The sequence below is a fragment of the Prionailurus viverrinus genome, chromosome D3 (genome assembly GCF_022837055.1).
Source record: "Prionailurus viverrinus isolate Anna chromosome D3, UM_Priviv_1.0, whole genome shotgun sequence".
In the NCBI taxonomy this organism is placed as follows: Eukaryota; Metazoa; Chordata; class Mammalia; order Carnivora; family Felidae; genus Prionailurus; species Prionailurus viverrinus.
In genome coordinates, this window is record NC_062572.1 from 77862166 (window position 1) to 77885341 (window position 23176).

The following is a 23176-nucleotide window of genomic DNA, read 5'->3' on the forward strand; positions in this document are numbered from 1 at the left end:
AAAGCTGGCCGGGCCGCGGCTCGCCTGGGACCTGCCCCCCCTCGGTAAGGGGAGCTGTACCCTCTCGACGCCGCCAAGTCACGTTCCAGGACTGGTCACCGATCGCGCGTCGCGGTTCGCTGCGCAGAGGGTGGGGAAGGGGCCGGCGCCAAAAGACTTGGAGAAACTTACCTGTAGTCGCAGCAAGCAGGCTTTGTGCGGAGACCTAGCTCCTCTGCCCTTTAGGGGTTTGGGGTCAAAGGCAGCCAAGGTGCAGCAGGTGAATGGCACGGAGTAGCTGGAAAATTTGGCTCGCGTGCGTGGTTGCTAGCTGGGGTCTGGGCTAGCATTCATGCCTCCTTGACAGTATATATATCACACTCCACATCGGAAACTCCACTCCGCGGGATTTTACTGCTCACCCACTAGCAAGAGTCACTAAGGAGAATGGAGGAAAGTCAAAGATGAATGAAAAGGTTTGCTTAACATGTAGGGGAGATAGAACTCCTAAGTGAATATCTAGTTACCTGCAGATCAGAGAGGTTCAGGTCATAAGCCTGAGCGTGAATTCAGACACTCAACTAGGGGCTTAAGGAGGCTCCCAGTTGGGTGTCTTCTCTGAGGAGGCCATGCTTAAGATGGGCCTCGGAGGTCCACACTTTTAGGGATCAGACTTACACGGAGAAGACATTCAAAGAGTAGTCCTCTCATTTTGATCTCCAGGTGCATGAGTCAACTGATATTGTTAAACCATAAACTACCCTGTATTTCTTTTTCATTAGTCACACTTGATGTAAAAAAAAAATCTCTACACCTAATGTGAAGCTCCAACTCAGAACCCCCAGACCAAGGGTCTCTCCCTCTACCAGGTGAGCCAGCCCAGTGCCCCCACACACTTGACTTTTGCCTGGGTCGGCTGGTCAGTCATTCACTCTCTCTCTGGGCCTCAGTTTTCTCATCTATAAGTGAGACCGGACCAGATTATCTCAAATGGTTCCTTCCAGTTTCTGAGCTCAACACCAGAGCAAAGGTACAGAAGCCAGAAAACACAGGCGTGCCTGGATGGCTCAATTAAACATCTGACTTTAGCTCAGGTCATGCTCTCACGGTTTGTGAACTGGAGCCCCACATCCAGCTCTCTGCTGTCAGTGCAGAGCCTGCTTTGGATCTCTCTGTCTCCCTCTCTCTCTCTTTCGCAAAAACAAATAAACATTAAAAAAAAGAAGGGGTGCCTGGGTGGCTCAGTCAGTTGAGCGTCTGGCTTCGCCTCAGGACATGATCTCACGGTTGGTGAGTTCGAGCCCCACGTAGGGCCCTGTGCCGACAGCTCAGAGCCTGGAGCCTGCTGTGGATTCTGTGTCTCTCTCTCTCTGCCCCTCCCCTGCTCGTGCTCTTCCCTGTCTCTCAAAAGTAAATAAACATTTAAAAAGAAATTAAAAAAAAATAAATAAAAATAAAAAATAAAAAGAAGAAGAAGAAGAAGCTAGAAAACATAGGGCCCAGTTAGTTACGATGGGGAAGACCAGTTGGCTGACAGTGTGGTGGTAATACATAAGGCTGGAGAAGGAATCGGGGCCTAGAAGCCTTTGAAGGCAGGTTAAGGAGTTTCGGCTTCCTTTTGCCAGCACCTGCAAAGCATTGAAAGTTGGTGATTACAGCTGTGACATCCAGGTTGTGTTTTAGGGAAAGCGATGGGACTAGCTTGGAAGAAGACTCAAATGGGGGCACCACTTAGGAAGCTAGTAAAGCAACAAAAGGCGGGCCTGAAGGAGTTGCCAGCGGAAGGAAAAAAGGAGGAACTCTCAGGGACGGCAGCAGGAGAAGTGACAGGGCACAGAGTGGCCAGAATCTGCAACTGAGTGGCAGACAGAGGCACGAAGGTGAGCCAAGTTCTCCAGACCAGCGGCTGGCATTAGCAGGGGCAACAGAGTCAGGAGGAGGGCTCTGCCCTACTAGGAGAAATGCCAATAAACCCAAGAATCAGGACATGACTTCAGATTAAAGGAAGGATCCTTCCTTCTTGCAGGTCTACAAGAAGGTGCTCAATCTAAGAAAACACCGCACAGAAGAGAGACTACTCTAAGACCCATCCAATCCACCCCTGCTCTCAGATCAGATAAATAACACTGCTATGGCTGCATTTAATATTCCTGTGTAGACACTGAAGATTTGAAGCTAGTTTGTTTCTCAGTGGAGTGGAGAGTGAAGAGAGGTGTGGATAAAGGAGCATGATGGGGAATGTTTCAAAGATTCGTTCATTTAACAACTTCACATAGTAGGCGCTGTTCTAGTTGCTCGGATACAGCAGTGAACCAATCAGGCAAATTGCATCAAAAGTGAAAATGCTTTGGAAAAAATAGAGGAGGACTGTCTGGGAGGAGGCCACTGTGGGAGACTTCTAGCCTCCTGTAAAAGTACTACCCTTTACCCTTTATCCTATAAGCTGCTTTGAATCTTCCTAAATTGCATTTTGAACATTTTTCAAAGAATTAAATATTCTGAATATTCAGATAGAATACTTAGATAGAATTCTAAGATACCTCTCAAGTTCCATATCTTGATCTGGGTGATGGTTAGAGGAGTGTATACATATATAAGAGTTCATCGACCTGTACGCTTAAGATTTGTACCTTCATGATCTCAGGGTTCGTGAGTTCAAGCCCCGCGTCGGGCTCTGTGCTGACAGCTCAGAGCCTGGAGCCTGCTTCGGATTCTGTGTCTCCCTCTTTCTGTACCCGCCCCCCACACTCTGTCTCTCTCTCTCTCTCTCTCAAAAATAAAGATTTGAAAAAAAATAGGAAAAAAAAGATTTGTACCTTAAAAAATAATACAAATAGAGCAGGGCGAAGAGATTAGGAGTGGGAGAATGAATTGCAATTTTAAACAAATTGCAGACTTAAACAAATGACCAGGGTAGGCTTCATGAAGAGATTTGGATTTGAAGAAGACTTGTAAGAAGGCGAAAGAGTTTCATCCCAGGTGAGAGAAATTCTTCAGAAACTCATTTCACCTAGAACCCACCAGACGAAGGCATGTTCAAACCTCGTCCTACTGAGTTTCCCTCCCATAATGCCTTCCGGGTCATTGAAAAGGCGACTCTCAGAGCATGTCTGCTGCTGTTGCTGATAAAGGAAGTAGCTCAACTCAAAGTCCTGACTTTTGTCCTCTCTGAAAGATCCATGCCAAATTTCAGGGTGCCTTGTCAGGTCAATCCCTGGAAGTGCTTCATGCACGCAACAAGGATTGATTTTGAACTGTGTCTTACGTGAGTCACCTCTTTGTCTTAGCGGCAGCCCTGACTTCAGCAGCCTCTGTGATTCTTTCTCAGTGAACCCCAACGGGATTGAATAGTATCCTGGTTTTTTTTTTTAATGTTTTAATGTTTATTTATTTTAAAGAGAGAGATAGAGTGCGAACAGGGGACAGGCAGAGAGAGAGACACAGAATCTGAAGCAGGCTCCAGGCTCTGAGCTGTCAGGACAGAGCCTGACGTGGGGCTCAAACCCACAAACCACAGGATCATGACCTGAGTTGAAGTCAGATGCTGGACCGACTGAGCCACCAAGGTGCCCTGCATTCTGGTTTTATTTAGAAGCCACTCCCATTCAGCAACCAACACCTTTACCTTGCAAGAGGGAAATAATACCACACTTGGGAAAGTAATGAACCGAAACAGTCATTTCTAAATAAAGATGATGATGCTTTTCAGATTTTGTAGTTCGCAATCTCCTTTATTTCTTTTTGTTTCTTTTTTTTTTTTTCTTTTTTCTTTTTTCCTTTCTTGGCAACACTCCTATGCATTTCCGTGATGTGGGTAGGAAGGCTGGGGAGGTTACCAAACGATCTAGCTCAATTTTACTGAAAATTCATGTCCTAGAATTTTTTGTTCTACAAGATATGAGCTAAAGAATAAAAACTATGTTAAAGGGAGGTGATGCTGCCTCTATTCAGTTCTTTACTAAGTTCGGTGGTCATTTAAGCTAAAGCATTTAATGCCAGTGGAAAGGTATTCATGCTGCACTAGGTCCTATTGTAACCCATGCAGGACAGTCAAGTTTAACGCATTTGGAAGATAAATTCTTCCCAGCCATCTTCCAGATGAGCTCCAGAATTTTAAACATGATAAGAAGGTATCTATTAGGTGAATCTGTCTTTGCAACACGCGAAATTAGAAGCCTCAAATAGTCTGCCCCACTTTCTTTTAAATGGTATTTAAAACAACAGATAGAGATGATATAATCTGTAGACCCTGCACAAATAATTTTCCAAATTCCTTCTGATTTATAGGCTTTCCACCTCCTTTACTACTTATTGCCTTCTTTCTTCTGACCAACACTTTGAATAAAAAAATATGATTACAAAAGAAATCTTGACCATCAAGGTAACTAAGTGTCTCTCAGTTAGTTACTACCCATGCTCAACGTGCAAGAGGTGTTAGGGGACGTATTATTCCTCAGCACATTATTAAAGTTCATTTCTCTTTCTTTCATATTCATGAGTATATAAATATAAAGCATTAGTCCACAGTTATTTTTTTCTACAAAGAGTTCACTTACCTACGATCTCTCTATATGAAAATGTGATTAATGAACATCCCATTGAACTGAGTTGATAACACCAGTTAAACTGAATTCATATGATGAACCAACCATTTCCCAAATTGCCTTGGGGCCATTGTTAGTATAGGTAGCCATGGTTTTATGTGATCGTAAGAAGTTTGTATGTATTGTCTTATGCTGTGTTCGTCATGTACCGTGGTGTCACGAAAGCGGTTCACATTCCCAAATTCAACCCTCATCCCTTGTGACCTAAACTCCCTCTACTGCGAGTTGCTTGCAGTTCACTGAATTCTAGTTAGCACTTCATGTTGCCTCTGCTTGAAATGTCCTCCTCAGGGAGCCTGGTTGACTCTGTCGGTTGAGCGTCCAACTCTTGATCTCAACTCAGGTCTTGATCTCAGGGTTGTGAGTTCAAGCCCTGCGCTGGGTATGGAGACTACCTTAAAAAAAAAAAAAAAAGTCTTCCTCATTCATCTGTCTTGTCTCCATCCCCAGAGTAACTTCCTCTGAGTAAACCTTGCCCCACACATCCCCAGACAATAGTTTCCATAGCATAAGGAAGCCTTTAGCCCTTGTATGTTAACCATTTACTTGTAATCATTCCCAGCAGCACTGTGAGCCCTTTGATACCCAAGAATGGGCCCTATTCTTTGTGGTCTCCCTTGGCATAGAACATTGCCCTGGCACCCTATGTGCCTATTAGTTCTTGTGGGATGGTCTGCATAGTCATCATTCCCAATAGTTGTATTTTCTTCTGCTGCTGATTTATTTAATCATTGCTCCTGTTGGATATTTATTATCTGGAGATTGGCTTCCAGAAAAATCTGACCAACTACAACCCACCACTATTTTAAAGTCTTCTAAACAACTTACTTCTCTCTGGTTCTTACTACTTAGCGGGTTGTGATTTGCTCTCCTTTACTTACATCCAGAAATGGTGTGCCTCCAGTACAAGAAAAGTTTGTCTTTTACTAGAACCAGGACATGATGAAGCCTTTGTGGCCACCACTGGAGCAATAGAAAGAAGGGTGTTCCAATTCTTCCATAAAGTTATAGCAGCCTGTGCTGTGTATCAGTACTGCGTTTTGAACTTCCCTAAATTTCCAGCCAGCATGAATGATTGCCCCTTCCAATGAAAGAAAAGTTAATTAAATGCAAAAACGAAACGGTAAGGAACAATTTTTCACCGATCACGCTGGCAAAGACAAAAAAAAAAAAAAAAAGTCTGGAATTGCGCTGCGCTGACAGTGTTTATGGGGAAACAGGCATTCGAAAGCTGTCGGTGGTTGTGCACAAGGTGCAACTTGTTTGGGAGGAAATTCAGAAACACATAACAAAACATACGTGCCTTGCGCCCTAAGAATTCACGTCTAGGAGTTTATCCCAGAGACATAGTTGAGCATTTACACAAAGGTAAGCGTACATAAATATTCATTGCAGCATGTTTTTGACTGCAGAAGACCAGAGGTGGCCTCAATGTCCGTTAAGAGAGATTATATCCGTACAACGGGATAATAATCAGACTTCTTTTTAACAAATTAGGGAGATCTAGGGGCACCTGGGTGGCTCCGTCGGCTAAGCATTTGACTTCAGCTCAGGTCATGATCTCAGTTTGTGAGTCTGAGCCCTGCATCAGACTCTCTGCTGTCAGTGCAGAGCCTGCTTCGGATCCTCTGTCTGCCTCTCTCTCTGCCCCTTCCCCGTGTGGGCTCATGCGTGCTTTCTCTCTCTCTCTCTCTCTCTCTCTCTCTCAAAAATAAATAAACATTAAAAAAATTTTTTTTAATTAGGGAAAACTACGGGTGTTGCTGTTTGGAACATCTCCAAAATATATTGTTACAGGAAGACGCAAGGTACAGAAGAGTATGTGTGTATAAATAAAATATATAGTGTGATGTTTATAGGTTGTCTCCATTTGTGCAACAGAGTAAAAGTACTCATGTGTATTGTATATATGTGTGATAGATACATAGACATAGAGAGGTAACCTTGAAGGATGCATAAGAAATGGTTAACAGTGCTCATCTCAATGGAAGAGACTAAGTTTTCACAAAGGTCTTTGTACAGTTGAATTTTTTTTTACTATGGTCCTGTATAATAATAAATACCTACAGTTTAAATTTTTTTTTAATGTTTATTCATTCTTGAGAGAGAGACAGAGTGCAAGTGGTGGAGGGGCAGAGCGAGAGGGAGACAGAATCCAAAGCAGTCTCCAGGATCTGAGCTGTCAGCACAGAGTCCAACGTGGGGCTCGATCCCACAAACTGTGAGATCATGACCTGAGCCAAAGTCGGATGCCCAACCGACTGAGCCACCCAGGCGTCCAATAAATATCTATAGTTTAAAAACAGAAGTAGTACTACAAAGTTGCTAATGAAAGGCAGTAATGCCCCTATCCCACCATTTCTCATGCTCAAATGCTGTTCTCCAAAGATAATCATTTGTAAACTTTTTGTTGGTTCTTGCATTTACTTTCATCATACCAATAACATGCTTATATTGCCATTTCTGATGTTTTCTGTCTTAGACATCATCTACAGACTTCCTGCTATAGGGGAGGAAGAATTAACTGTCATGCACCCTATTCTCAGCACAACTACACGCCCACACATCCGCTCACCCTCTCTCTCACCATAAATAATTAGATCGCCATTTATAATTGAATCACGTTCAGTGGCTACATTATTGACTATGGAAAAATTGTTTGCAGCTAAGCCACATGGTTAGATCCAATTCTATGATTTCATTTCCTTTCTCATAACGTTTTTGGTTTTGACCTGGGTTAATTATTGCCTCCCTTCCCCCCTCCCCCCCCCCCCCCCCGCTTTTCTACCCTGTACCTTTTTCCTACCATTAATGCAGTCCCCAAATTGCTCACATAACCACAAAGCTCCTCTCAGAATAGATCAACGCATGACTTACCAGTTTACATTCTTCCTCCTTGGGACACCCCCTGCTGGAGCCTTCTGTCCCCTGTTCCAGTGTGAATAGATTGTCCTCCAGACACTTTCTGCTCCTTCACGTTTTCTTCTTTGTTGAACTCGCCATTTCTGCTGGAATGTATCTGAAAAAAGGAAACACGAGAGAGGAATGTTTTGAGGCTTACCATGTCAGGATGGCCTCGGTGTTCTGGAATACAAATGCATAGTTTTATCATTATCAGCATCGTCAAACCTCTAAGTCTCTGGAAGTAGAGGTTTAATTAGTGGCTCAGTGATTCCATCAGAGCCCAGATACTTCTCATTCTTCTGCTCTGCTCTGCTTTCTTTTTTTTTTTTTTAAGTTTATTTATCTTTAAGAGAGAGACAGAACGTGAGCTGGGGAGAGGCAGAGAGAGAGGGGGACACAGAATCCGAAACAGTCTCCAGGCTCTGAGCCATCAGCACAGACCCCGATGCGGGGCTGGAACTCACAAACCACGAGATCATGTCCTGAGCCAAAGTCAGATGCCTAACCTACTGAGCCACTCAGGTGCCCCTCTTCTGCTCTGCTCTCATCGTAGTGGTGTCTACAGCAGCTGGCTCTCTTCATTTGCCCGCAAGTGGTCACATGGCCGATCCTAACTCTGCTGAAGGCTGGGAGAATGAATATATGTCATTCTCAGCACCCGTTGTGGGAACTGGTCTCTGTCAGTAGGGATGGAGGCTTGGGGGGGTAGCCGATGCAGAGGCAACCCACAGGGACCATACATTTCCACAGCTGGAAATGTCTTTATTCTACTTTCATAGTTTAACTGGGTATAGAATTCGAGGTTGGAAAGCATTTTTTCTTAGGATGTTGAAGATGATGTTTCATTAGAGTCTAGATTCCACGGTTGCACTTTGGATGTTTGATGTTATTCCGAGTCCCACTTCTTTGCAGGTGATCAGCTTTCTACATTTGGGAAAGTTTTTTCTGTGGTTCCAAACTTTCACTGGAAGGTGTGTTAGTATGGAACCCCAAACTCAGTCTCTCAGCCTCCAGTACCTCACCCCAGCCTGTCCCCATTGCCTGTTATTCATATGCAAAACTGACCTAGAACCAATGCTCACCTTTTACAACCAGAGTGGGTAACATTATAAATGAATTCACAGAGAGGTGTCAGGAACTTGAAACACTGTAATGAGCTTTCCTTATACCAAACATGTAGGCCTTCATGGTTTTCGGTATTTTTATCCCAAATGAATGGGTAAAAGGTGGGCATTTCAGAATAATAATTGATGATTATGATGTTCATATTTTAGGGGGTGTCTGGGTGGCTCAGCCAGTTAAGCATCCGACTCTTGATCTGGGTCATGACTTCACAGTTCATGAGGTAAAGCACATCATTGGGCTCTGTGCTGACAGTTCGTAGCCTGCTTGGGATTCTCTCTGCCCCTCCCCCACTCACATGCATGCTTGTGTGTTTGTACTCTCTCTCTCAAGATAAATAAACTTTAAAAAGAGTTCATTTTTTTATTCATCAAATCATATTTCCTAATCAACTTCTTCCTTCCTTCCTTTCTTTCTTTTTCTTTTCTTTTCTTCCTTTCTTTTTCTTTCTTCCTTCTTTCCTCTTTCTTTCTTTCTTTCTTTCACATTTAGATCCCTGATGCATTTGGAATTTATGTCTCGTGTATGACATAAAGTATTACTCCAATTTTATTTTTTCAAATGGCTAACCAGACAGCCCAGCATCATTTACTTAAAAGCCAACATTTGCCTCAATGATTTGAAATGACACTTTTAGCAAATACTAATCAGACAGTTGCATCTGTCTCTCTTCTGTTGCCCTGTTGGCCTCCGTGTACCAGCACCACACCGTGGGAGTTAGAAAGCCTTTCTAGTGTTATCTCGTATCTGTTGGAGCCTGTCCTGTCTCAGAGCTCTGCTTTACTTCCCCCCCCCACCCAAGCCTTTTGGAGATACAATTGACATATAACCTTGCATAAATTTCAGGTGTGCAACGTGATGATTCGATACACATACGTGTTGGAATTGTTTACCACCGTGAGGTCAACTAACACATATTTCCCCTCTTTTTTATTTATTTTTTTTAAGTTGGGTACCAAGAGCGGGTTGAAATACGTTACACACCTTTATTCAAAGACACTACACACGGGGGTGACACAAAACACATTCTTTTTCTCACTGTACCAACAGCGGCCAGAGAGTTTGTCGTACTCTTCACATTTACTTATACTCTGATGCCTCCGATACACCCTGCAGCTTTGACACCCAAACTTACTGGGGGTACCAGGAACTGCTCACCGAAATCACTCCGCAGAGCTCTGTCTCCTGATTGGTACAGGACTAGAGCTTTGGTTTTGCGGTGGCATTTCATGCTTCCTGGCGGAACAGGATTTGACTAGTGCCGTGGAAATGGCACCTGAGGTGACAGAAAAATCATGGAGCCTGTGTTTCCCCAGTGTGACCCTCACCTGCGAGTGCAGAATTCCACAGATTCCTCCCAGAACCAGAGGTCAGCTCATGAGACCTCATAGATCAAGCGAAGTACCAAGAACACCCCCCCGCCCCGCCATTTCTTTCCTGCTGTCACCATTGGCTGGAAATAATACGGTATCCGCCAAGAACCACGGTCTTCTGTCAGAGGCACTGTCACCCCCAACACCCTGGGGTTTCACAGCAAAGAAACCTGTCCCTGCGTCTCTAGAAAGCGAAGGAGAAATGTCATCACTGTTGGAGCACTGACTTGTGGACTCTGATATCTAACGGCATTTTTATTATTTTTAAATTATTATTATTTTCTAATAGCATTTTGAATTTTTTTAATGTTTGTTTTTGAGAATGAGAGCGGGGGAGGGGCAGAGAGAGACAGAGACATAAAATCTAAAGCGGGCTCCAGGCTCTGAGCTGTCAGCACAGAGCCTGACGCCGGGCTTGAACCCATGAGCCCTGAGATCATGACCTGGGCTGAAGTCGGGCACTTAACTGACTGAGCCACCCAGGCGCCCCGCTAACAGCATTTTTAGAACCCCAGAACAATCCATTAGGACAAGGGATAGAGTTAAAGAATAAAACCCTTACTGCCCTCAGGACAACTTCATCCTCTACATCATTAGGGACTTGGTAGTACACGAAGCCTGTTCCAACCTCTCTTTCCTTGGGATGACGACTTTCCCAAGATGCTCCTCGCATTCTCATGTTCTGAGAACTCTGGCTGACTTCCCTTCGCCCAGGCACTAATGAGAATCAATACCAGTATTTAGAACACATGCTAAGATATGCATATACAGCTTTTTAAGGGATGCTTCACTTAAAAGTAATTTTTTAAACCTCTGTGTATTAAAATCGAAATAATCTACGACATTTGAGTTGTAGGGCACGTGGTAAAAACATTACTCAGATTCCATCTCGTGAGTCAAACATTACAGTGCTCCTCTGAGTCGCAGCACTTAAGTCCTATGTAAGTGTGTGTCTTATGACTCACTTAAAATCACTGAATTTCTCAAAAATTAAATGTTGGCAGGTGATTAGGCCTGCGACGCTGGCTGGTCTTAAGCAATGCCCAGTGACAGCAAGTACAGAGCAGTGATTTTCAAACTTGTCTTTGCAAAGTTTTCTTTTTCTTAAACCGTAATACCTTAAAGCAGGAATGTCGTGGGAGGAGCTGACCCTTTGGAATCAATGTGGCTGGCCTACCATGAAGCCAATGGCACTTAGACTTCAGGGACCTTCAAAGGCCTTGTGCCTAATTTTGTAGTTTTAATTTTGTAGTTTATGTTTTTATTTTTAATAGAACCCACCCCTCCGCCCACTGTGTAAACTTTAGCCCCACAAAAACCTGATCCCACTCTTGGGCAAGCCCTAGAGCCTCATCCCTTTCCCTCTCCTCTTCAGCCCCCCTCCTCCCATGGAACCCCAAACCTCTGGAGAACAAAATAAAAAACAACTTGGGGGTGCCTGGGTGGCTCAGTCGGTTGAGCACTAACTTCGGCTCAGGTTATGATCTCATGGTTTGTGGGTTCGAGCCCCACGTCGGGCTCTGCGCTGACAGCTCAGAGCCTGGAGCCTGCTTTGGATTCTGTGTCTTCCTCACTCTCTGCCTCTCCCCCACTCGCGCTCTGTCTCTCTTTCTCTCAAAATGGAAATAAACATAGAAATATTTTTAAAAAATAAAATTAAAAAAAACAACTTGTAAGGTGGTACAATTCTGGACTACACGTCAGGAGAGAGGGTCAGGGGTCTGTGCCTGCCACAGGCCATTTGTATGCCTCATTCAGGTCACCTGACCTTTCTCAGACTGGTGTGAGAAAAGGTAAGATGAATGGGTATGTGTGGCCAGATGATCATCAAGGTCCCTTTCAAAACTAAGGGTTTTTTTTAAAGTTTATTTATTTATTTTGACAGAGAGAGCACGCGCGCAAGCAGGGGAGGGACAGATAGGAGAGAGACGATCCCAAGCAGGCTCTGCTTTGTCAGCAGCACAGAGCCCAACCTGGGGCTTGAACCCATGCAGTGTGAGATCATGACCTGAGCCAAAATCAAGAGTTGGCCACTCAACTGACTGGGCCACCCAGGCGCCCCCAAACTAAAAGTTTTTTGATCCCAAATCCCCATATATTGTCTCCCATAGGCTTTCATTTCCAGGCTTGTCCTTCCCTGAGGAGCTGGGAAACCTCATCCCAAGCCTCTAACATCCAGGACTCTGCCCAGGCCCTGCCCAGGCCCACTTTCTGCAAGCAAGGTCGTCAGTGACCCTGATGGGACGGCTCTTCTCCCTACGATTCACTATAGCTTCTCCAGCTAGATGTCAGTTGAAAGAGATAAAGGACAGCTTAGAGCCATGTGTGCTAACCCTCGCAAGGCTTTCTTCATTTTAAATAGAAATTAATGTTTTGTCTCAAAGACATAACTCTTTAGTGGTGAAATTTTAGGTGCAGCCACATCCAAGTCTGAGGAGAAGAGATTCTTCGTGAGCTCTTGGAGCAGGCATTCCTTCAGAACCTGTCAAGTCACAGGGGCCACTGCCCATTGTTCTGGAAGCAAGACACCAACCCAGGCTGAAGACACAAGAGTCCTGTCGACATGAATACAAGGATCGATTTCTCTCTCTTAGAATGTCATTCGCGCTAACAGAATTGTTGGGTTGAACGGTAATGTGGGAGAGACTTCACTTGCTGAGCCCAGCATCCACTCTCCACCTTCTCCTTAGTCACAAAACCTGACATTATTTGGTGCAGCAATGTGTTTGGCAGAAGGACCACATATCCCAGGCTCCTTTCAGCTAGATGTGGCCGTGCGACTAAGCTCCTGCCAATGAGGGGCAGGCAGGATGTTGGATGGGATTTCTGGGAAGGCCCTAAAAGTAAACCCTTCATTTTTCTTAGTTTTCTTATCTGCAGGCTGGTCATGATCATCGCTGAGCCAGCTGCCGTCTTGTATCCAAGAGGAATTTGAAGATGAAAGCCATTTGCTGAGGAGAGTGGTCCAGAAAGATACAAGGAGCCTGGGTCTCTGATGACATCTCGGTACCACTCCACCAGCCCAGACTGCCTTCCTCTGGAGTATTTTTTATGTGAGAAAACAAAACTTTGTGTGTTTAAGCCATTGTTTTTCAGTTCTCTGTCACCCATGGCTGAATACAATTCCTCTCTGTGGTAAGGCAAGACTAAATGGGAAGTCAAAAATTTCCAAGTGTTTAAGAAAGAAGTCAGCAAAAGCTAAAATAGAACGTGTTCTGTGGGAAATAGAAACAACCTTAAAACTTTCAACCAACCAGCCATTTTATGCAGTGGGAAACTGAGGCCCCAAGGAGAGGGCAGGGCAGAGCCAAGCAAAATTAACTTTCAATGGCCCCAGCACAGCTTGACTGACCTTTTAAAGCAGAGGTAGGTGCCACTCGTTCCGATTAAATGTAACTGCTTTTTAGCTACTCTAAAGCCAACTGATACTTTGTTGAAGATGGTGGGCATTTTGGGGCGACATGGTGGCTCAGTCGGCTAAGCTGCCGACTCTTGATTTCAGCTCAGGTCACGATCTCAGGGTTCATGGGTTCAAGCCCTGCATCGGGCTCTGGGCTGACACAGTATTCTCTCTCTCTCTCTCCCTTTCTCTCTGTCCCTCCCCCGCTCGCACTCTCTCAAAATAAATAAATAAACTTAAAAAAAAAAAAAAGATGGTGGGCATCTTGAACATTTGTAGCTTTAAAGAAACCAAAAGAGGTTAGTATATATCCATTTTCCTGGGTAATGTCTCATGGGGACTCACTCAAGGAGACATGAATTTAAACCTTGAATCCCAGAACTGCAGACTGTGTATTGAAAGTAAAAGAAAAAAAAAAGTGGAAACACCTTTGTATCAGTACCAGTGGGTTATTGGTCCTACCCCCCAGGGTGGAAGATGAGAAGTTGGTCAGTCCAGTCAAGTGTCACCTGTGTTACGTACAACCTGGGATTGTTTTGGAAGGAAGAGAGATTCCCAAAGCTTGAGCAATGCGAAAGGGATCGCTGCCCTGGGGAAGCATGAGATCATCTGCACGCGCTGATTCATATTCTCTCTGATTCGTATTCTCTTGCTCCCGAGGATTCTCGCTCCCCAGCACCTTCCCGCAGACAAATCTGTTTCAGCTGCCGTGGCTGCAAAATCTTCCTGCACTAAGATTTCGTTGAACCGTCTTAGAAAGCTGGGTTTTCATCTTCTTTGTGAATGGGCTCAGGGCTGCGTCTGTTGCATTTATGCCCTGAGGACTCACTGAGCACATCCTACGCACAAGCCCCTATAGCTGAGCTGGGGGTACATCTAGCGGATAAGCCCCATGCCTGCTTATCTAGCGGATAAGCCGTCAGGTGACTGCTCAATGGGAACATAGGTAAAGAAGCAAGCACTCATAAGCCTGAAGCTAAATGCCCTCAAGGGAAGGGAGGGAGGGAGGCAGGAGTGGCCCTGACTCATTCTTGGAAGTCGCAGAAGGCTTCTTGGAGAAGGTGACACCTAAATAGAGACGTAGAGGATGAGTAGGAGTTTCTGTCCTCCCCTTAGTCACTGTTCAGTGACACCTGCTGTCATGTGACAGTCCTTCATTCCAGATCTATAGAGCAGAGTAGGTAGCAGGGAGGTGGCCAGAAAAATAAAATGCCCTCTCTCTTCCTTTCCTTGAGGTCTGCAAACAATACCATTTCATTTGCTCTGGAAGGAGCCAGAAGCCAGGGCGAGAGTGGAGCTAAGGACCAGGGATGCTTTCCTCCCCTGAGAACACTGGGTCAGGAAGCACCACCCTTAGCACCTTGGAGATCATGCCCATTGGACTATTCTGGCAATGGGCAGCAGTGTTTATGACTTGGACCTTCTTCTGACCCCTCTCACTCCCATCTATGTGTGTGTGTGTGTGTGTGTGTGTGTGTGTGTGTATAACTATATATATGTGTGTGTGTATATAGTTTACATATGTGTGAATATATAAATGTATATTTACATGAATATAGATTATATGTAAATATAAATATATTTGTGTGAATATATATTCACATGTATAAATATCCACATAAATATGTGTGTATGTAACATATATATTCATATATAAGTATGATTTAAATAAAATAAATAGAAAATGTCATATATATTCACATATATATGTGTCTGTGTATGTATATGTAACAGCTTTATTGAGATATAATTTACAAACCACTTAAAAGCGTATGGTCTCATGGGTTCTGGTGCACTCAGAGTGTTCAACCACCTCCGTAATTGTAGAACATTTCAACACCTCAGCAAGAAACCCTGAACCTTTAGCTGTAACCCCTCGGTCCCCCCCTGCCCCCCATCTCTCTCAGCCCCGGGCAGCCACTGACAACTTCATCTCTGTAGTTTTTGCTATCCTTTCTTTTTCTTTTTCTTTCTTTTTCTTTTTTTTTTTAGAGGAGCCGTTGTGGCTGGCGATAAAGGCAAAGAGCTCCAGCCAGGTGGGTCCCCAAAGCCTTTTCATTTTTTTAAGGTTTTTACTTATGGATTCACTTAAGTAATCTCTACACCCAACGTGGGGCTCAAACTCATGACCCTTGGGTCAGGAGTCGCGAGGTCTAGTGGCTGAGCCGGCCAGGTGCCCCAGCTTTTCCCGTGCTTGATGTCTGAAACATTTCATGTCAATGGAAACACGCAGTATGGTCTCTTGTGACCGGCTTGTGCACTTTGCCCTCAGCAGAGTTTTCAAGGTTCACCTGGGCTGTGGCACCTCACTCCCTTTACAGCCAAATCATACACACGCATCGGGTTTCAGGTGCTTCAGACCGGCATCGGGGCCAGTCATCAGTCGTATGCAAAAAATGCCACTGACTCACCGATTTGTTCTACAGACACACACAGAGAAAATGCCATGTGACGCCTAGGCTTTTATGTCCCCAGAAGGTTTCCAATCCCTCTCCTTGTCGCCATTTTCATCACCACCGTCCCAGTCTACCACCATGTGCCTCCTGGACCAGGGGACTTCCCCAGAGTGAAAGGTTAGCCTTCAAGAGTGGCTGGCCTCTTCGCCCTCAATGACTTCCCCTGGTCTCAGAATACAGACCAGTCTCCTGTGTGTGACCAAGAACCACCACCACCCCCAGTCTGGGTCTCCCCCACTGCTATCTCAGCTTCTTCCTGTGGGTTCCAGCTGTCCTATCTTCCCTCAAACCCTCTTATTTGCCAGGGACCCTCCATCTGGAGGCCTCTCCCTGGAACAGGCTTCTCCTGCCCAATGCCTGCTCATCCTTCAGTTCCCAGGCCACTCATCCCTTCCAAGAGAAGTCACATGCACACCCTCATAATTCATTCTGCTAGCATTCTGCATCTTTCCTTTGTCACAGAGCTTGACCCATGTTCAACTGGACATTTGCGATGGGTTATGACCTGCCTCCCCTCTAGCCTTCAAGTTCTTCGAGGGTGGGTCATTGTGTCGTTTTGCTCACCCTGAATCCCTGTTACCTAACAGTGCCTGGATTAGCAACATGGAAAGGACGTAGGTACCAATATTTATAGAGCGCCCCCTATCAACAGACACTTTTACCAACTCCATTTTATGTATCCTTACACTAATCCTTTGTGGAAGGTATGGTTAGCTTTGTTTTACCAATGAGGTCAGTGAAGCTAAGACAGTATCAATAAATAACCTGTATCCAACGGCTCCTCTAAAAGCTAATAAGTGGCAGGGAGGATCCTCTCCTGGGCCTGAGGAATTTTCAGTTCTAAGACCTTTGCACTAATACCAGGCTGTTTCTGGAATCAAGACTACAAATCCCTTCCGTTCAAGAATCATTAGATAAGCCCCGGTTCACAAATGCCAGTGAAACACCAAAAGAGAGCAACGGGGCAAAATGTATCCTGCAAGGAAAGCATCAAGCAAAGGCTGCTGAGATCACAGCCGAGATTATCTCCGGGCCTTCAGGGCGAAAGCTTCCTGATTCTTGAGCCTCGTAAAAAGAACCTCCCTACCGCTGCCAGTTTTGTTCTCGTTGGCTGGAAGTCTGGTCTCACATTTCTAAATGGACAGAGTATTTCCTTTGGAATTTTTTTACATTGTTTTATTTTTGGGTGTCAACCGTTCTCATTTTAGTCCTGCAAAGAACTGAACTGTTCATTTCCTTCGGGGGATTTTTTTTTTTTTTTCTTTCTTTTTCTAGGGAAGCATATTACCTCCACCAGAAGAACTGGTTACCGCAGCCAGCCCCGGAGGAGGTCGGCGGCCTTTGCGCAGCCGTCAGGGAGGCATCACCAGGTAAAGGTTCTCCATCATTTTGAGGGTGCTTCGGAGCCCGTGAGCCAAGGCTCATCAGTGACCTCACCCTTCTGGACCTGGCCCAGCAGCTACAAACTTTGTCATCACAAGGCGAGTGGCTGACTTCTTGCTAACATAGTTATGTCCTTAATAATTCTTTCAGGCCAGGAATTTCCCAATTAATGTTTAACGGGAAGAGGATGGTAAGTCAGGGCCCCTGGCAGTGGGCCATCTTCAGATTACAAGGGACAGCCCAATTAAGGGAGTGACTTTTGCCCGGTGTAATAGATTCCTTTTGCTCTGAGGCATGTTCTGGGTATCTTCTTCTGCAATCGAAACTGCTGTCTGTTTCCAACAGAGACAAATTTACTAAAAAAATATCATGCAGCCTTAAAAAGGAAGGAAATTCTGATGCATGCTACAACATGGGTGTACCTTGAGGACATGATCAGTGAAATACACTGGTCACAAAAGTACAACTACTGGGGGCGTCTGGCTGGCTCAGTGCAGTGTGAGACTCTTGACCTCAGGGTTGTGAGTTCGAGCCCCAGGTTGGGGGTAGAGTTTACTCCAAAAAAAAAAAAAAAAAAAAAAAAGGAGCAAATATTCTATAGTTCCACTTATAGAGGTTCCCAGAGTTGTCCAATTCACAGAAACAGAAGTAGAATGGTAGTTGCCTAAGACTAAGGGGAGGAGGGGAAATGGGAAGTCGGTGTTTAACGGGTACAGATTTTCAGTTTAGGAAGATGAAGTTCTAGCGATGGATGGTGTGACAGTTGCACAACAATGTGAATGTACTTAATGTCATTCAACTGTGCACTTAAAAATGATAAAAATGAGCGGCACCTGGGCGGCTCAGTTGGTTGAGCGTCTGATTCTTGATTTCGGCTCAAGTCATGATCTCTTGGTTCATGAGTTTGAGCCCCACGTTGGGCTCTACGCTGACAGCACAAAGCCTGCTTGCGATTCTCTCTCCTGTCTCTCTCTCTCTCTCTCTCTTTCTCTCTCTCTCTCCTCCTCTCTTTCTCTGCCCCTCCCCTGCTTTATGTGCACACATGTGCGTGCTCTCTCTCTTTCTCTCAAAAATAAATAAACTCTTAAAAATGATAAATTTCATGTTCTGTATATTTTACTGCAAAAACAAGGTGGCTGAAAAAAATTCTTTAAAGTCTTGCCTGCTGTCCTTCACTGTTTGTTCATTAGTTGCATGCCACCCACCGCCTTGAGCCTTGTCTCTCGAAGTGCAGTCCCGGGACCAGCCCCATCACCTTCGCTGGGAGCTAGGCTCCCCCCAGACCTACTGCACTGGAATTTGCATTTCACGAGATCTGTGGGTTTTTGAGAAGCGCTGTTGTAACACTCAGGCTAGACGGCACGCTGGAGTCACCTGGGGAGCGTAAAACTCCTGATTTCATTGTGGACTGTGGCCAGATATCAGGATTTGCCACTGCTCGCCTGGGAATTCTATTTTGCATCCAGGCTATCTGCCAAGACTTGGCAGGTCAGCATGGTGGTGATTTTCTCACCTCAGCTCTGGGACATCATTTCTGATCAGAAGACTGTGAAGTTCTCTTTGAAGAGTCTCAGCATCTGGGTTTTTTCATGATCTAAATTCATATGGCAGAGACACCTTGTGACCTCTCGTCTCATTGGACTTACCGGTAGGGCAGGACAGATTTTATATTGTTCGGTGCTCTGGACAACCGAAACTTACCCCTTTGTGACAATTTTTTTTTTAAAGAGTTTAAATCTTTGTATGTAAGTATTTCTAAATGAACGCATGTTTCCCTGATTCAAGTATTTTCGCTTATTTACTTATTTGTGGCTCTGTGCAGGTCTCTTTCAACATTTCCGGGTTGTGGTTTTTCACTATTAGCATTCCTAAGGCTCTGTAAATCAGGGCAAATGTTAACACAGAGCTGTATAAACGATACTGATTAACAGAAAATTGTTGTGCCTTCTTTCTGTCTCAAAAATAAATAAAAACATCGAAAAAATTTTTTTAATAAAATAAAAAGTGCAATAAAGATCAATTCCTAGAAAAATTAAACGTGGGAAAACCAAAGACATTTAAAGCACAAGCTCAATGGGGCGCCTGGGTGGCGCAGTCGGTTAAGCGTCCGACTTCAGCCAGGTCACGATCTCGCGGTCCGTGAGTTCGAGCCCCGCGTCGGGCTCTGGGCTGATGGCTCAGAGCCTGGAGCCTGTTTCCGTTTCTGTGTCTCCCTCTCTCTCTGCCCCTCGCCCGTTCATGCTCTGTCCCCAAAAATAAATAAACATTGAAAAAAAAAAATTTAAAGCACAAGCTCAAATATCTTATTAGGGTCAAACAGAAAATATTTTCATACATAAAATCAGAATGTAGCATAAGGAAAAGAATTACAATTGCTCCTTGAAAGGGTGTGAATAGGCACACTTGGAGAATGTAGAGAATCTTCTTTTTTTTTTTAAGTTTATTTATTTCTTTTAAGGGAGACAGAGAGAGAGCACACGAGTGTGTGCGTGCACGCCAGTGGGGGAGGGGCAGAGAGAGAGGGACGGAGAGAATCCCAAGCAGGCACTGTACTCTAGGCACAGAGCCCGACTCAGAGCACGAACTTACGAAACGTGAGATCATGGCCTATAATTTTAGCGTTTTGCCACCAATGACGCCTACAAAATCAAAATCAATATACCAACATATCTGAGCAAAATTAGTATTATTATTTCAGGCTTCCTTTCTTTGAAATAACTTGTTTTCATCATTTGGTTTCTTACCACTGCCACTATGGGGAAAAGTGTGTCCTTCCTTCTGACAAAAATAGTCCAGTGAGTTTATCTTACCATCAATAAATTCGAGTTAAGGAATAGTTCTCCCACACCAAGATCCTTAACTTAATCACGTCTGCAGAGTCCCTTCCACTATTTCACAGTTATGGGGATCGGACCATGAATATCCTTGAGGGCCAGTATTCCACCCACCACGACGTTCAGGGAATACACCTTGCTCTTTGATTCTTTCTCCAGAACCGAATACAGATGGGTCAGCAGGGTCAGGAGCAGCGAGGTTGGATCATGAGAAGATTAACCACCACATGTCAAAGATTCCAGAGTAATCTAGGCAAGAAAGTGATCGCTCGTATGGCGGGGGTTGCCTTACTAGCTTGGACTTTTATGCGTCGGAGAAATAAACCTCTTTCTTACTGAAGCCAGTATTACGGGGGCCCTTTCTATTATAGCAGTGGACCTGGTCTCCTAACTAATTTCACCATCAGAAGAAAATAATAGGATGAGGAGTGGGAGGGAATGAAGGACGGAGGAACCAAAGTCAGTTTACTCACTTCATAGGTTGGCTCAAAAATAATTTTGAATATATGGGAGAACGTAATAGCTAACTATAATTGATACAGAGAAATGAAATTCCTCAAGTGGCAAATACCTTTGCTTTCATTTCTTCCCTTGCGGATCGGTAAAGATTCAGATCCACATACTGATATCCAACTCAAGTCGGTGACCTCAGCTCTCGGGTTAAACTTCGGCAATCTTGTCCCGTGGTCTCTACCGAAGGATAGACACATGGCCAGTGGTTTCACAGGCTCAACGGCTACAGTTAGCGAATTCTCATCTCCGAATGAATTCCCTAAGTCTGTAGTTTGACCATCTTATGAAGCAGGTAAGCCTTGTGTGTAGAGCAAGCTTTTCCACCCGTGACCCTTCACTTTCACGTCGTGGCTGAGTTGAAGGTGAATGACCAAGACCTTATCTGATTGCAGTTTGCATTCCACGTGGCACGACAGGCCACAGGGCAGGCTGAGTAATCAGACGTGATTTTTGACAAGGTGGTTTAAAGACCCGCCTTTCATCTTCGAGCACAGCCTGTATCCTCCCATCTCCCCTTGGTCTGCTGTCCGGAAGTGGGGAAATGGCAGATACTGCCTTCCTCCCCGCTCTATTCTGAGCTCTCAGGAGGGAAGGATTCTACAAAGTGTCAGTCCTTTCTTAACGGGTGGGTAGTAGGAGCTGCAGGTTCCAGTCTGGATCTTAAACACTTTGAGGACATACACTTTGACTTTTTTTTTTATGTATAAGCCTCCTATCTCCACCCTTCTTTTATTTCTTGCAGCTTTCCTCCTATAGTCCTTAGCTCAGTTAGCTTTATAAGCAATTGTCAAAATAACAATCGTAACAGTAGCATCAACATAGGGTGTTTTTTCACATTCCTAAGAAATTTGCCGTGAAACATTTAAAACATTGGTAAAGACGTGAAGGGAGCTACAGCAAATAAGCATGCTGCCTCCACTCAGCTGATGTAATAAAATATTGCTACCATTTCTATTTCTTTAGTTTACTCTTAATTTGGAATGTATCATGCCCAGGCACTTCTTTATATTATGTTTTTAATAGATCTGTATATATTTCTAAAGAGTATGTTATTTAATTTTGTATATTTTGAATATAAATAGAATAGAATATACATTCTACTGCAACTGTTCTGTCTGTTCAACATGGAGAGGTCTATCAATTGATACGTGTACCTTTAGTTCATTAATTTTCACTGCTATTTATTTATTTATTTTTTTAATTTTTTTTTTCAACGTTTATTTATTTTTGGGACAGAGAGAGACAGAGCATGAACGGGGGAGGGGCAGAGAGAGAGGGAGACACAGAATCGGAAACAGGCTCCAGGCTCCGAGCCATCAGCCCAGAGCCTGACGCGGGGCTCGAACTCACGGACCGCGAGATCGTGACCTGGCTGAAGTCGGACGCTTAACCGACTGCGCCACCCAGGCGCCCCTTCACTGCTATTTAAAAATGTATACCCATTCTCCTGTGGGTATGCATATAAACATGTCTTTTAAAAATAAGTTTCTGGGGGCGCCTCGGTGGCTCAGTCAGTCAAGTGTCTGACTCTTGGTTTCGGCTCAGGGCATGGTGATCTCATGGTTTTGTGAGTTTGAGCCCCACATCGGGCTCCATGCTGAGAGTGCAGAGCCTGCTTGGGATTCTGTGTCTCCTTCTCACTCTGCCCCTGCCCCACTCGCGCTGTCTCCGTCTCTCCCAAAATAAATAAATCAACTTTAAATAAACAGATAAGTAAATAAAATAAAAGTAAGCTTCTTTGAACACAGTGTAAGTTGTGGAACTGGAACTGTTTCTTCTCGAGCTGCACTGTTGTAGACAGTAGCAGCCACACAAGCCACGTGTGGTTACTGAGCACTTGAAATCTACCGAGTCTAAACCGAGATAGGATGTGGCTGTGAAATAGACACCAGACAGTGAAGAAAAGATATATAAGAAAAGGCAAGTAAAATATCTTTATCAATAGTTTTTATATTGATAAACTCTTGGATATAGTGGACTAAATAAAACACAATATTATAATCAATTTCTCCTATTTTTATTTTGTTAAGTTTATTTATTTTGAGAGAGAGAGAGAGAGAGAGAGAGAACAAGTGGGAGAGGGGCAGAGAGAGGGAAAGAGAGAATCCACGCGGTCAGTGTAGAGCCTGATGCAGGCCTTGAACCCACAAACTGTGAGATCGTGACCTGAGCCAAAATCCAGAGTTTGGACACTTAAGCGACTGAGCCATTCAGGTGCCCCTCTTTTTACTTTAAACTGTGGCTCCTAGAGAGGCACCTGTGTGGCTCGGTCGGTTGAGCGTCCAGCTGGGGCTCAGGTCACGATCTTGCCATTCATGAATTCGAGCCCCACATTGGGCTTACCGCTGTCAGCACGGAGCCCGCTTCAGATCCTCTGTTCCCCTCTCTCTGCCCCTCCCCTGCCTGTGTGCTCTCTCTCTCTTTCAAAAGTAAATAAATAAATATTTTTAATGTGGCTACTAGAAAATTTCAAATTACAGGGGCACCTGGGTGGCTCAGTCGGTTGAGGGCCCGACTCTTGATTTCAGCTCAGGTCATGATCCCAGGGTCGTGGGACTGAGCCCTGCGTCGGGCTCTGCACTGAGCACCCAGGCTGCTGAAGATTCTT

General features: G+C 44.6%; 1 pseudogene; it reads left to right on the plus strand.

Moving 5' to 3' along the window:
* The window catches only part of LOC125148679 (cell death activator CIDE-3-like), a 33225-nt pseudogene that overhangs the window by 984 nt on the left and 9065 nt on the right, over positions 1–23176 (plus strand).